The sequence below is a fragment of the Sciurus carolinensis genome, chromosome 15 (genome assembly GCF_902686445.1).
Source record: "Sciurus carolinensis chromosome 15, mSciCar1.2, whole genome shotgun sequence".
Lineage (NCBI taxonomy): Eukaryota > Metazoa > Chordata > Mammalia > Rodentia > Sciuridae > Sciurus > Sciurus carolinensis.
In genome coordinates this window covers 5,283,077-5,295,542 of record NC_062227.1, presented here as the reverse complement: position 1 = coordinate 5,295,542, position 12,466 = coordinate 5,283,077, and the positions used below count along the sequence as shown (strand labels likewise).

General features: G+C 38.8%; 1 protein-coding gene across 4 annotated transcripts in view; it reads left to right on the top strand.

Annotated features, from left to right (window-relative positions):
* Fancc (FA complementation group C) overlaps positions 1-12,466 on the top strand; it is a 188,019-nt gene that overhangs the window by 31,683 nt on the left and 143,870 nt on the right. The gene's annotated exons all lie outside the window — the stretch shown is intronic.

Genomic DNA, 12,466 nt, shown 5'->3' with positions numbered 1-12,466 from the left:
CGGAGCCCCGCCCCCGGTCGCCCGCCCCGCCCCCCGCCCGCCGGTCTCCCGTTGCCAATTTTTAAAATAAAATTCTTTGTTTTCGTTACTGAGTTGTATGAGTTCTTTATATATTTTGGGAATTAACCCCTTATGAGATATATGATTTGCAAATATTTTCTCCCATAGGTTGCCTTTTTATTTTGTTGATTGTTTCCTTTGCTGTGCAGAAGCCTTGTAGTTGGGTATAAACCTGTGTGTATATTTTTGCTATTGTTACCTGTCCTTTTGGACCCCCCCCCCCCAAAAAAAAATCACTAAGACTAATATCAAAAAGAAGCCTTTACCTGTGTCTTCTGGGACTTTTATGTTTTCAGGTCTACATTTAAGTCTTTAATACATTTTGAGTTGCTTTGTGAGATGATGTAAGACAAGGGTCCAGCTTATTCTTTTGCATACGGAAATCCAGTTTTCCCAGCATTATTGAAGTAACTCTCCTTTCCCCATTATGTACTTGTGACACCCTAGTTAAGATTGGTTGACCATATATGCATGAGTGTATTTCTGGGCTCTGATCTATGTGTTTGTTTATATACTAGTACCATTCTATATTTTGAAAATAATATAGTTCGGTATCTCTAGCTTTCTTTCCCCCTTAATATTGCTTTGGATGCTTAGGGTCTTTTTGTGGTTTAATATTTTTGGATAATTTATTTTTTGATTACTATGCAAAATGTCAATGGAATTTTTGTAAGAGATTGCACTGAATCTATAGGTCTCTGGGTATTATGGACATTTTAACAGTATTCATTCTTCTAATTTATAATACACATCTTCCATTTATTTGTGTCTTCTTCAGTTTCTGTCATTGATACTTTATAGTTTTCAATTAGGATATTTTACCTCCTTTAATTTGTTTTGAAGTATTTTTTGTAGTCATTGTAAATGAGATTTTAAAAAACGTTTTTCTCAAATAGATCATATATTAGCTTATAGAAACACTACTGATTTTGGCATGTTGCTCTTGTATCCTGTAACTTTACTGAATTCATTGATAAGTTCTAATATTTTTTCTTTCTTGGTGGGGCTTAGAGTTTTCTATATATAAAATTATGTCATCAGAAAACCCAGGCAGTTTAACTGGTTCCTTTCTAATTTGGGTGCCTTTTGTTTCTTCCTCTTGTCCAGTTGCTCTGGCCAGGACTTCAACCCTGTGTTGACCAGAGGTGGCAGCAGTGGGCATCCTCCTCTCATTCCGGGTCTTGGAGGAAAAGCTTTCAGCCGGTCACTGTTGAGTGTGATGGTAGCTATGGTCTTGTCATATACAGCCTGTATTGTGTTGAGGTATGTTCCTTCTGCCTGATTTGTGGAGAGTTTTTATTCAGGAGGGACATTGAATTTTGTTAAATTGAATGTGCTGCATCCACTGAGATCATCATATGATTGTTTTCTTTCATTCTGATAATGTGGTGGATCATGTTTATAGATTTGCATGTGTCTAATCATCCTTGCTCCCCAGGGATAAACCCCCCTGTATTATGGTGTATGATACCTTTAATGGGTATTGAATTCTGCTTGCTAGCAATTTGTTGAGGATTTTTGTGTCTAAGTTCATCCTGGTTATTGGCATATCATTTTCTTACAGTATTCTTCTGTCTTTGGTGTTAGGTTAATGCTGTTCTAAAATAGGTTTGGAAGTGGTCCCTTCTCTTCAACGTTTTGAAAGACTGAGGAGAATTGGTGTGAATTCTTTAAGTATTTGGTAGAAATCTCCAGTGGAGCCTCTGGCCCTTGGCTTTTCTTTGCTGGGATGTTTGATTATTATTTCAGATATTCTGTTTTTTTTTTTTCAGCAGTCTTTTTTTTTTTTTTTTTTGACTGGGGATTGAAACCAGAGGTGCTTTGCCTCTGAGTTACACCCCCAGTTCTTTTTTTATTTTATATTTTGAGACAGGGTCTCACTCAGTTGCTCAGGTCCTTGCTAAATTGTCCAGGCTGCCCTTGAACTTGCAGTCCTCCTACCACAGCCTCCTGAATTGCTGGAATTACAGGTGTGCACCACTCCACCTGGTAAAGATTCCATCTTACAGGTTGTTTGTTTCTAGGAATTTATCCATTTCTTCTAGGTTATCTAATTTGTGGGTGATTGTTGATAAGAGTTTCTTTTGATCCTTTGTAGTTCTGTGGTAATAGTCCCTCTTTCATTTATAATTTTATTTGAGTCATCTGTTTTTCTCAATTTAGCTAAAGGCTTTTCAATTTTGTTTAATTTCCAAAAAGCCAACTTAGTGTTATTGACCTTTTGTATTGTTTGTTTAGTCTGTATTTCCTTTATTTATGCTCTGATCTTTAGGCTTTATTATTCTTTTCTAGTTTCTTGAAGTGTAAAGATAGGTTGTTTATTTGAGATCTTTCATATTTCTTAATGTAGTCCTATATCACTATAAAGTTCCCTCTTAGAACTGCTTTTGCTGCATTCCATAAGTTTTGGTATATTTCCTTTTTTGTCTGTCAAAAGATATTTTATATAATTTCCCTTTTGACATATTCTTTGTCAATTTCCACATATTTCAGAACTTTCTAATTTTATTCCTGTTATTGATTTCTGGTTTCCTACCAGTGTAGTCAAAAGAGGTATTTGATTTTGTTAATTTTGCTAAGACATGTTTTGTGGTACGATTTATGATCTGTTCTGCAGATTCTTCCATTGAGGAGAGTGTATTTTCTGCTTTTGGATGAAATGCTCTGTATATGTCTGTTAGGTCTGTTCGGTTTACAGTGTTGTTCAAGCCAGCTTTTTCCTTATTGATTTTTTTGTCTGAATGGTTTTGAGTTGAAAGTAGAGTATTAAAGTCCTCAGTTATTATTGTATTGTCTGTCCTACTGTTCTGTCAATATTTATTTGACATGCTTAGGTGGGCCAGTATTGAATCCTTTTGGTGAATTTGCCCCTTTGTCATTATATAAGGACCTTCCTTTTCTCATGTGATGGTTTCTGGCTTAAGGTCAATTTTGTCTCTCCTAGGTATAGGTACTCTTTTTCTCTTTTGGTGACTGTTTGCATGATATACCTTTTTTATCCATTCATATTTAGTTTATGTGTGTCCCCAAAGCTAAAGTGGATCTTGTAGGCAGCATATAGTTTGCTCTTATTTTATTAAACTATTCGGTCACTCTGTGTTTTGATTGGAGAATTTGATCCATTTATATTTAAAATAATTCTTGATGGATAAGGACTTGGTACTGCAGTGTGTTGTTTTCTAAAATTTTATGTATCCTTTGTTCTTTCTTGCTTTCTTTCTTTATGATTTGATGATTTCTTCATGTGGTGGTATGCTTTGATTCCTTCCTATCTTTTGTATATCTACTACAGGTTTTTTTCTTTGGGACTCCCATGAGGATACATGAAACATAATTGTCTGTTTTAAGGTGACAGCAGCATTGAACGCTTACGAAATCTCTACTTGTTACTCCCACAATTTTTTGTTATTGATATTATAAATCACATATTTTTATATTGGGTATACATTAACAAATTATTGTAGCTACAGTTATACATAATACTTTTGGCTTTCGGTTTTTATACTCGAGTAAAAGTGATTTACATGTCCGCATTACAGTATTATCCTGAATTTAACTATATCTTACCTTTACCCCAGGGAATTTTATACTTTCATATATTTACATCTTGCTAGTGAGCTTTTTTTCTTTCAACTTTAAAAACTTTCTTGAGTGTTTCTTTTTTAAATTTATATATATATATATATATATATATGCGCACACGCACGCACACACACACACACTTTTTTTTTTTAAGTTGTAGGCAGACACAATACCTTTATTTTATTTTTATGTGGTGCTGTCAGTCAAACCCAGGGCCTCCTGAGTGCTAGGCAAGTGCTCTACCACTGAGCCACAGCCCAGTCCCTCCTTGAGTGTTTCTTGTAAGCAGATCTTTTAGTGAACTCCCTGAGCTTTGTTTTGTCTGGGAAAGTCTTTACCTTTTGTTCATTTCTGAAGGAGAGCTTTACCAGGTATGCTGTCCTTGATTGGTAGGCTTTTCAGTTTTTGTAAGCCCATGGAATATATCTTCCCATACTCCTCACCTGTAAGATCTCTGCTGGGAAAATATAGAACTCTCGTGGGAATTCCCTTGTATCTAATGAATCTTGTGTGTTACTTTCAGAATTCTGTTTTTGACTTTTGACATTTTGATTATAATTGTCTATAAATGTATCTTGGTGAAAACATTTGATGTGTTTTGGGCTTTATGGATCTGGTTGTTTATTTCCTTTAAATTTTGAGAAGTGTTCTGTCATCTATAAATAAACTATCTGATCTGTTTTCATTTTCCTTTATATCTAGGACTTTCATTATGTGTATATTGGTTTGGTTGATGGTATCCTTTAAGTCCTGTGGACATTCTTTACCATTTTATGCCTTATTTTTACAGTTTCTTTGACTTATAATTTGAAATGATTGCTTTTGAGTTCACTGATTCTTTGCTTGATGAAGTCAGATCTTGAAACTCTGTATTAAATTTTTCAGGTCAGACCTTGTATTCTTCAAGGATACAAGTTCCAGAATTCAGTTCCAGAATTCATTTGATTCTTTTTTATGGTTCTGTCTCCTCATTGACTTTCTCATTTTGTTCATGTATTATTTTCCTGATTTCATATAGTTGTCTGTCTGTGTTCCTGTGTACTCACTAAGCATATTTAAGGTTATTACTTTGAATTCTTTATCAAGAACTTTGTAAATCTGTATTTCTTTTGGGTTTGATTACTGGGCTTTTATTTTGTTCCCTTGGTGGTGGAGTTTCCTTGATTCTTCATGTGGCACGATATAAACTTCGTGTAACCTCACACTGCTGCTCCTGCATTTGAAGAAGCAGTCACCTCATCTAGCTTTTACTAATTGACTTTGGAAGAGAACAGCTTTCCCCGCCAGTCAGCAGGCTTCATTCTCTGACCTTTCCCACGAATGCGCTCACTTCATTTCTCTTGTTCACTCTTCGGGGCGTGTCTTAGAGCTGTGCACCTTCTCTCAATTGTGCAAAGTCAGGCCAAGTGTTGCGAGCTTCCCATTTATTTGGCTCAGGATGTGCCCTGAAGTGGTCAAGGTTTTATGCCTTTTCCTAGTCTAGAAGAGTCAAGCCAGCTGGCGAGATTTGCACTGGTTGCTGAGATCTTTGTGCCATCTGCGGGGCTTACATATACTGTCGGAGGACGTGTGGGGCACTGATCCCAGAGGGCACACTTGGACTGGTTGGGCATGTGGTCCATGGGTATGCCCCTGGAGGAACCCACGAGCTGGTCAGCAGGGTCCATGACCAGCTGTTGTGAAACCCCTTCCCTTCTCTCTGCTTCCAGCTGCCCCTAGATGATTCAACCATGCGGAAACCCTCAGTGCTTTGGGTGAGGCAAGATAGGAGCAGATCTCCTGGACAGAGTTCCAAGGAATTTTCTCAGACTTGGGAAGCTGGGCTCTTGTCTTAGGTACAGTTCATCTTGGGCGGGGCCATCTTGGGTGAGACCAAGTATTTGGATATCACTTCGATGCGTCTGAGTTCAGTAAGTAGCTGATGCATTCTTACAGAGTAATGATGTGATATGCTGTGGAGTTGATAATGGCATGGTTTTATGACTAGGTTTTTAAAATTTATATTAAATTCACAAAAGATTCGCCATTGTAACCTGTATAATTCAGGGGCATTGACTGCATTCACACTTTGGTGCAAACATCATCACTAATTTCAGAGCAGTTTCATCACCCCCAGAAGAAACCCTGGACCCTTTAAGCAGTCACTCTCCGTTCTTTGTTACCTCCCTCCCCCTCTTAGGCCCCTGACACTAGCCAGTCTGTCTCCATGGATTGATTTTTAATCACCAGACTCATTTCCACAGTGTCTACAATGTTACATTCTAGTTTCTCCACAGTCTGCCTACACTCATATTTTACACTGTGTCACTAGTTTTATGGGTGATTTTGGATAGTGTAACAATTAAGGTCTGAAAGTGACTTAAATATTTTCATTAAAATTTTGCACTATAATGTACTTTAGTGGGATTGACAAAAGGTTTCAGAAATATAATTCTTACATAAGGTCTTTCATATTCAGAAATTGATTTTATTTATAATGTAAAAATTCTCAAAAGGAATTTCAACTCTTTTTGTCCAGTTTCTTTCCTGCATTCTAGTCCTTCCTTTTGTATTTTTTGTATTCTTTTTTTCCTAACTTCTTGAGATGTAAACCTAGCTCAGTGAAAAAAATTTTGTGATAAAATATACGTGCATAAAACTTCTGTCGTAACCACTTTTTAGGGCACGATTCAGTGGCATTGAGCGTGCTCACACGGTGCGCAGCGTCCCCAACACCTGGCTCTTGAGCTTTCACTCCCCAACTGAGCGTCTGTGCTCATGAACTCTCCTCCTGGCCGCCTCCTGCCCAATGGCCACCACCCTGCTTTTTGCTTAAATGAGTGGAATTGTACGATATTTGCCCTTTGCGTGTATCTGATGTCACTTGGCACCTTGTCCTGGAGGTCCCTCCATGTGGTAGCAGGTGTCAGAATCTCCCTCACTGTGAAGGATGAGCCATCTCACTGTGTGCGTGCTCCGTGCCTGTGTGTCTGGCCACCCTGTGATGTCACTGGGTGGGTTCCACCTTGCGGCCATTGTGAATGATGCTGGTGCGGCTGTGAGTGTACCTGTTCCAGGCCCTGCTTTCAGGTATTCTGCACGTCCACCCTGAAAAGAACTCCTGGATCCTATGGAGTTGAGAAACTGCCATATTGTGCCCACCGCTGCTCTACTGTTTCACGTTCCCAACAGCAAGTGTCTCTGTGTCCTCACGACATTGGCTGTTTTCTGGGCCTCCTCTCCACTTTCTAAATTATAGTCATCCTAATGGGTGTGAAGTGGAACCTTGTTGTGATTTTGAATTTCCTATCCTGAATGATTCGTGATGCTGAAGGTCTCTTCGCGTGCTGGTCGGCGCCTTGTGTATCTGCTGGGAGTAAGGTCTATCTAGGTCCTTCGCCCACTTTTAAATTGGGCTGTTGGTTGCTGTTGAGTAGAACTTCTTTACATGTTCTGTATAGTAACTCCTTATCAGGTGTGTGGTTTCTAAAATTCTTCTCCATTCTGAGTTGTGCTTTCACTATCTTGATAGATTTAGTTGATATATATATATATATATATATATATATATATATATATATATTTTAATATTTCGTGAAGTCCAGTATACACTTTTTCTTTTGTTACCTATACTTTTGGTTCATATCCAGGAAATCATTTCCAAATCTAATATCCCAAGGCTTTCCCCCTCTATTCATCTGAGTTTTATGGTTTTACCTCATATTGAGGTCTTCGATCCACTTTTAGTTCATTTTCTATGTGATATAAGGGTCAAGTTCATGAATTTTTAATCCTTTTAAAAAGCAGGCACAGTCTCAGACATCTGTGCTCTAATTGCATCCCCTGGTTTTGATCGTGGAACTACTCTCTTTCTTCTTGGAGTTTTGTCAACTTTTGCTTTATGCAGTTTAATACTGTATTATTTGGTGTATACAAATTTAAAATTATATTACATTTTTCTGATGTGTTGATTTCTATAATTATGAAGTTACTCCTTCTAGTAATGTTTTTTGCTATGAAATCTGCTTCGCTTAATAGAAATAGTTATGCCAACATATTTCCCATTGTCAACCTTTCTTTATCCTCTGCTACACGTTTTATGTTTGGATTTTAAAAATCTGATATGATCATCTTTTTAATGCTAGATCATGTAGTGTGTTCACAGTCCATGTGACTGGCAATGTATTTGGATTTAAATGTACCTTTTATTTCCTTCCTTCCTTTAGTTCTACCTGTTCTGTGTTCCATTTTTTCATACCTCAGTTTTGACTGATAACTTTAAAAAAATCATTCTATAGTTTATTTGTATTACTTTCAAAATTTTATACCGTGTCTCTTCTTTAATGGTCATACTAGAAATTGCAACATGTAATTTGTAAAATTTGTAAAAGGTCTGAAGCTCCTTTTCCCCTTCTCACAGACAACACAAGGACTTCAGAGGAGTCTAACCACTTCCCAGCTGTGTGCTGCTGTCTTGGGGGTTTCTGCATTTGCAGAACATGGGGAGGCGGGTTTTCCCTGGTCTTTGGTTTCATCATTCTCTCCTCTTCCGTCTTCCTCCTGGGCAGTTCTCCTTGCACCTGAAGAACGGTCCTCAGCATTTCTTTGCCAATGAGTGCTCCCACTCTGATTTACCTGGTGGTGTTTCCATTGCAGTCTCATTCTTAATGCTTTTGCTGGGACAGGATTTGGGGTTAGAATGTGGGCTGTCTTCACAGTCCGATATTTAAAAGTCAGCTCCCATCGTAGCAGTGTCACTGACAGTACAATGTCTTTCTCTCTGCCTGTGCTTAGGGTTTCCTCTTTGGTTTGAGTTTCTGCAGTGTTGCTACACAATTTGTTTCTGAGTGTGGTTTTTATCATTTCCTGGAGGCACCTTGACTGAGCCCTGGTTACTTCACTCTGGTACTGGGCTTAACAATGCTTTCTTTTTTGGCTCCTTTCTTTTCCCTGAATTGCTTTTCCACTCCCTTAACAGAATTCCCTTGATCATCCAGACACTTTCCACTCAAATCCTTTTGTCAAGGCCTGCTTCTGCGTGCATCCAAAATAAAGCATGTATTCTTCTTGAGACTTCCTAGACTTGTGGATTAGTGTTTGTGGTGGTCCCAGTAGAATAGCGATATTGCTCAGTGAAAGATATTACTGCACAGTAGTCAACCTTAATAGTAAGAAATTTGGAATCTTGAATTAAGATAAAACATACATGATCTCAGACAGAAGAATTGTCTCTCAGAGTTGTCTAAAGGGTGACTGGCTGATACATGAGAGGCCCCAGGTTCTGACGTACTTTATACATTTTTGGTCAGTAACCCCTTATGCTTGAACATTACTACTCTTCCAGGACCTTGTGACATGCCTGCCCACTCAGGAGGTGGAATTAATTGATGCACAACAGTCCCCCAACATTATTCAGAGTTTCCTGCCACACTGGATGACATGAAAACTAGTTTTCTGGAAGCAGTCTTCAGGAGGACTCAGCTTCCAGCATGTCTGAGCTCCATTCTAAACGTGCATGTAGCACTGAAGGTTATAATGAAAGAATAATAGAGAATTTATTATGTGACTCAAATTTGTATGAATTTTATAGAGAAAAATGATTTATGAATTTTAGCACATGAGGTTATTATTCCCCTCTGAAATGCAGCTGTGAAAGATGACTGCTTGCCTTTCTTTTGGTGTGTTCTCTTCATATTATGCTCATGTGTATTTTCTCAAGGTTCAGTTGTACATTTTTTTAGAATCTTATTGCAACCATTGGCTATGCAAACAGAGACTGTGTGAAAACCAGTCATTGACCAGTGCATTGTCATTGACAGGAGACAGTGCTGGTTATTAGATTTATGCAAATTAGAAATGACACATTGAAATGACAGTCTTCAGAGGAACAGAAACTAGTGAAGAAAGAGAACAGTTCTTGGAAAGAAGAAAAGGAGTGAAATAGCAGAGGACTAATCAAACAGAAGCATTGGATGCAAATCCTCACAAACCAACATAGATAGAAGAACATGGGGAGGTGTGGTGGTGAGAGCCTGGCCAGAGTGGGATGATGAGTCCATGTGCCACATGCTGGCACTCAGCGTGCCTGCTGTGAGAACCTTGAGAACCTTCTCATCAAACAAAACATGGCACTTGTATGGCAGTACACCTTGTCAGTGGAGTTGGAATCAGTGAGTGCCAACAGGAAGTCACAGAGTGGAAGTTGCCAGTGGTTTCAAGTACGTGGGCAGACAATGTGTCAGCATCATATCTGGGACTGTTCAGATCAATTATAGCAAATAATTCTTGTGCCAGGCATAGCACATTAATATTCTCCTATATATGTGCTTAGTAAAGGTGGAATATCTCTTATGAAAAAGATACCATTAGCTCAGGACAACAAAATTATAAATAAAACTGTGTTTTACAAATTCTTGATGAAAAGACCTGTTTTAGAGAAATCAAGAATGTTTACTTTGTATCCCATTCATGAATATTAAATGCCAAACACTTTATTTTTACATTAACTATCTCTGTTCTAGTATAGCTTACTGGGAATTAGAAATGTGAATCTGTGCTGCTGATAAATGAAATTTCAGAACTCTCATGAGAAATGGTGGACTGGGTATGGTGGAACATGCCTGTGATTCCAGCTAACCTGGAGACTGAGGCAGGAGAATGGCAAGTTTGAGGATAGCCTGGGCAACTTATTGAGACCCTATCTCAAAATAAAAAAAATCAAAAGAGCTGGGATATGGCTCAATGGTAAAGTTTCCCTGGGTTCAATCCCCAGTACTGCCAAAAAAAAAAAAAAAAGAGAAAGAAAGAGAAATTAATTGAGTTGACCTTGGGAGAATGGGGGAACCTTATCAACTGGAAAACTATTTTTAATACCATCTAACAATGGTAAGAAAAAAAAAATCCATAACCAAATCTCTTATTTTGAATATTTATTGAAATTTTTTTATATGACAAGGAGAATATAAGTATCTTTTTTATTCTGGAAAAAAAACTGCAGCAATATTGTAGGCCGAGACCCTCTATAACATGCCTGCTTTTTGTTGTGAACAAAAAGGAAATTTTTCTAGTTTAACTCTTTGAAGGACAATTTGAATGGTTCTGTTTTGGAAATTCCACAGTTTCCTATCGCATAGCCTGTGGTCAAGCGGCCAGAGGGAAGTGTCCAGGTCCAGCATCCTCAGATTCACCGACCAGTGGATTCTTTCAGCGTGGAAAGCATCTCGCTCCCTTTGCCCTTTGGCAGACTTGGGCTTTGTCTGTGGTTCCCTGCACAAGTACACATGGTGAACAGAGATGTTGCCTTTGACAGTTGGAAGGACCCCTGAGAGTCAGAGTGGGCCTGCTGACCCTGAGGACATGGGGTGGGGTGGGTTCTTGGGCTGGCAAGAGGACAGAAGCAGTGTGATCGTAAAGGAGGAGCACAGATGCTCGGGGGACGGAGACCTGTTGAGAAACCAGACAGCTGAGGTTGAGGCTGCTGAACGCTTCTGCTTTTAATGTGGATATGAACAGCAAAAAACCACTTTTCTTATTCAAAATTTGTTTTTCCTTGGTGACCTGCACTCAGTGATCTGTGGTGGGGAGGAGAGAGCACATGCAGTGTGTCTCAGGCATGGCTCCGTCTCCTGGCAAGAGTGTGACTTTGACAGGGTGCCTCACCTCTGCCTGTTTCACCTGGATAGTGGGTCCGTGGGGTAGAGGTGAACCTGCCAGGCTCGCGATGGTCTTAGAGAAGCAGCACTGCCTGCGCGTTGGCTGCTCTAACCATGATCGTTCTCATTTCAGTAGACAGGGAACGTCTCTTGAGGAAGCTGTTTGCTTCCGCCAGTAACCTTGGTGTATTTGATGTCTTGCTTATAGAGTTTAATCAGGAATGAACTGGTTAGTACTTAAGGTGATTCGTAATATTATATCCATGTTATCTTTGAATAGTTAACTTCTGAAAAATACTGGGAAGTATAGATAACTTCTATTTTCTTAGCATAGTCCTAGATTAAAACACAAGCCAATAAATGTCACATAAAAAGCATATGGTCACCTGGAACTATTTGGGTTGGGGCAAAGAGCCACGTGTACCCCAGTGGTCCTAAAGGCGTGATTATATTACAAAGCAAATGGTAATTCTTAATTCTGGCCGGCCCCCAGTCATCCAAACTGTAGGATGCTTGATTTTCAAAAAGGTAGGAGGGTTGGGGAGATAGCTCAGTAGAGTGCTTGCCTTGCAAGCACAAGGCCCTGGGTTCGATCCCCAGCACCGCACAAAAAAAAAGTAGGAAATTGTGTAATTGTTTTTTAAAAAAGATTTCTATTATAGATAAATAAAGTTTTGGCATGTAAAATTCCTGTGATTTTGGCAACTTTATTAGCTTTTAGGTATTTTCATAGGTGCTTTGAAATGTAAGACTCATGTTTTTCTTTCACACCTGAAAGTTACCATAAGAGAAAGAGAGCTCGTGGTCTTCCTTCCAGACTTCCTGCTCCACTTGTCTTTTCTAATGTTGTCCGTGATGTGTTGCCGAGCAGCCGAGCAGCACTGGGCATGAGAACTCTCATCTGTTTTTGTTTTGTTTAATCCACACAGTTGGTTAGGGCTCTTTGTTGTGGTAAATTTATTTTGCTTTGTTTTCTTCTACAGTACCACCATTTATCCAACAACTTATGAGAACAAAGTGGATTGGTGATTTGCATTTGATAGCTAAAGTTATTGCTTTAGGACTCCTAGAAATAATAGTAAACATAATCTCCATGATTAGCAACAACATCAGAACTGTGCAGTGACACCACCAATTTAGTAGGGTGTTGTGAGAGACAGTTATATTTGTTCAGATAGACACCCTGCTGTTTC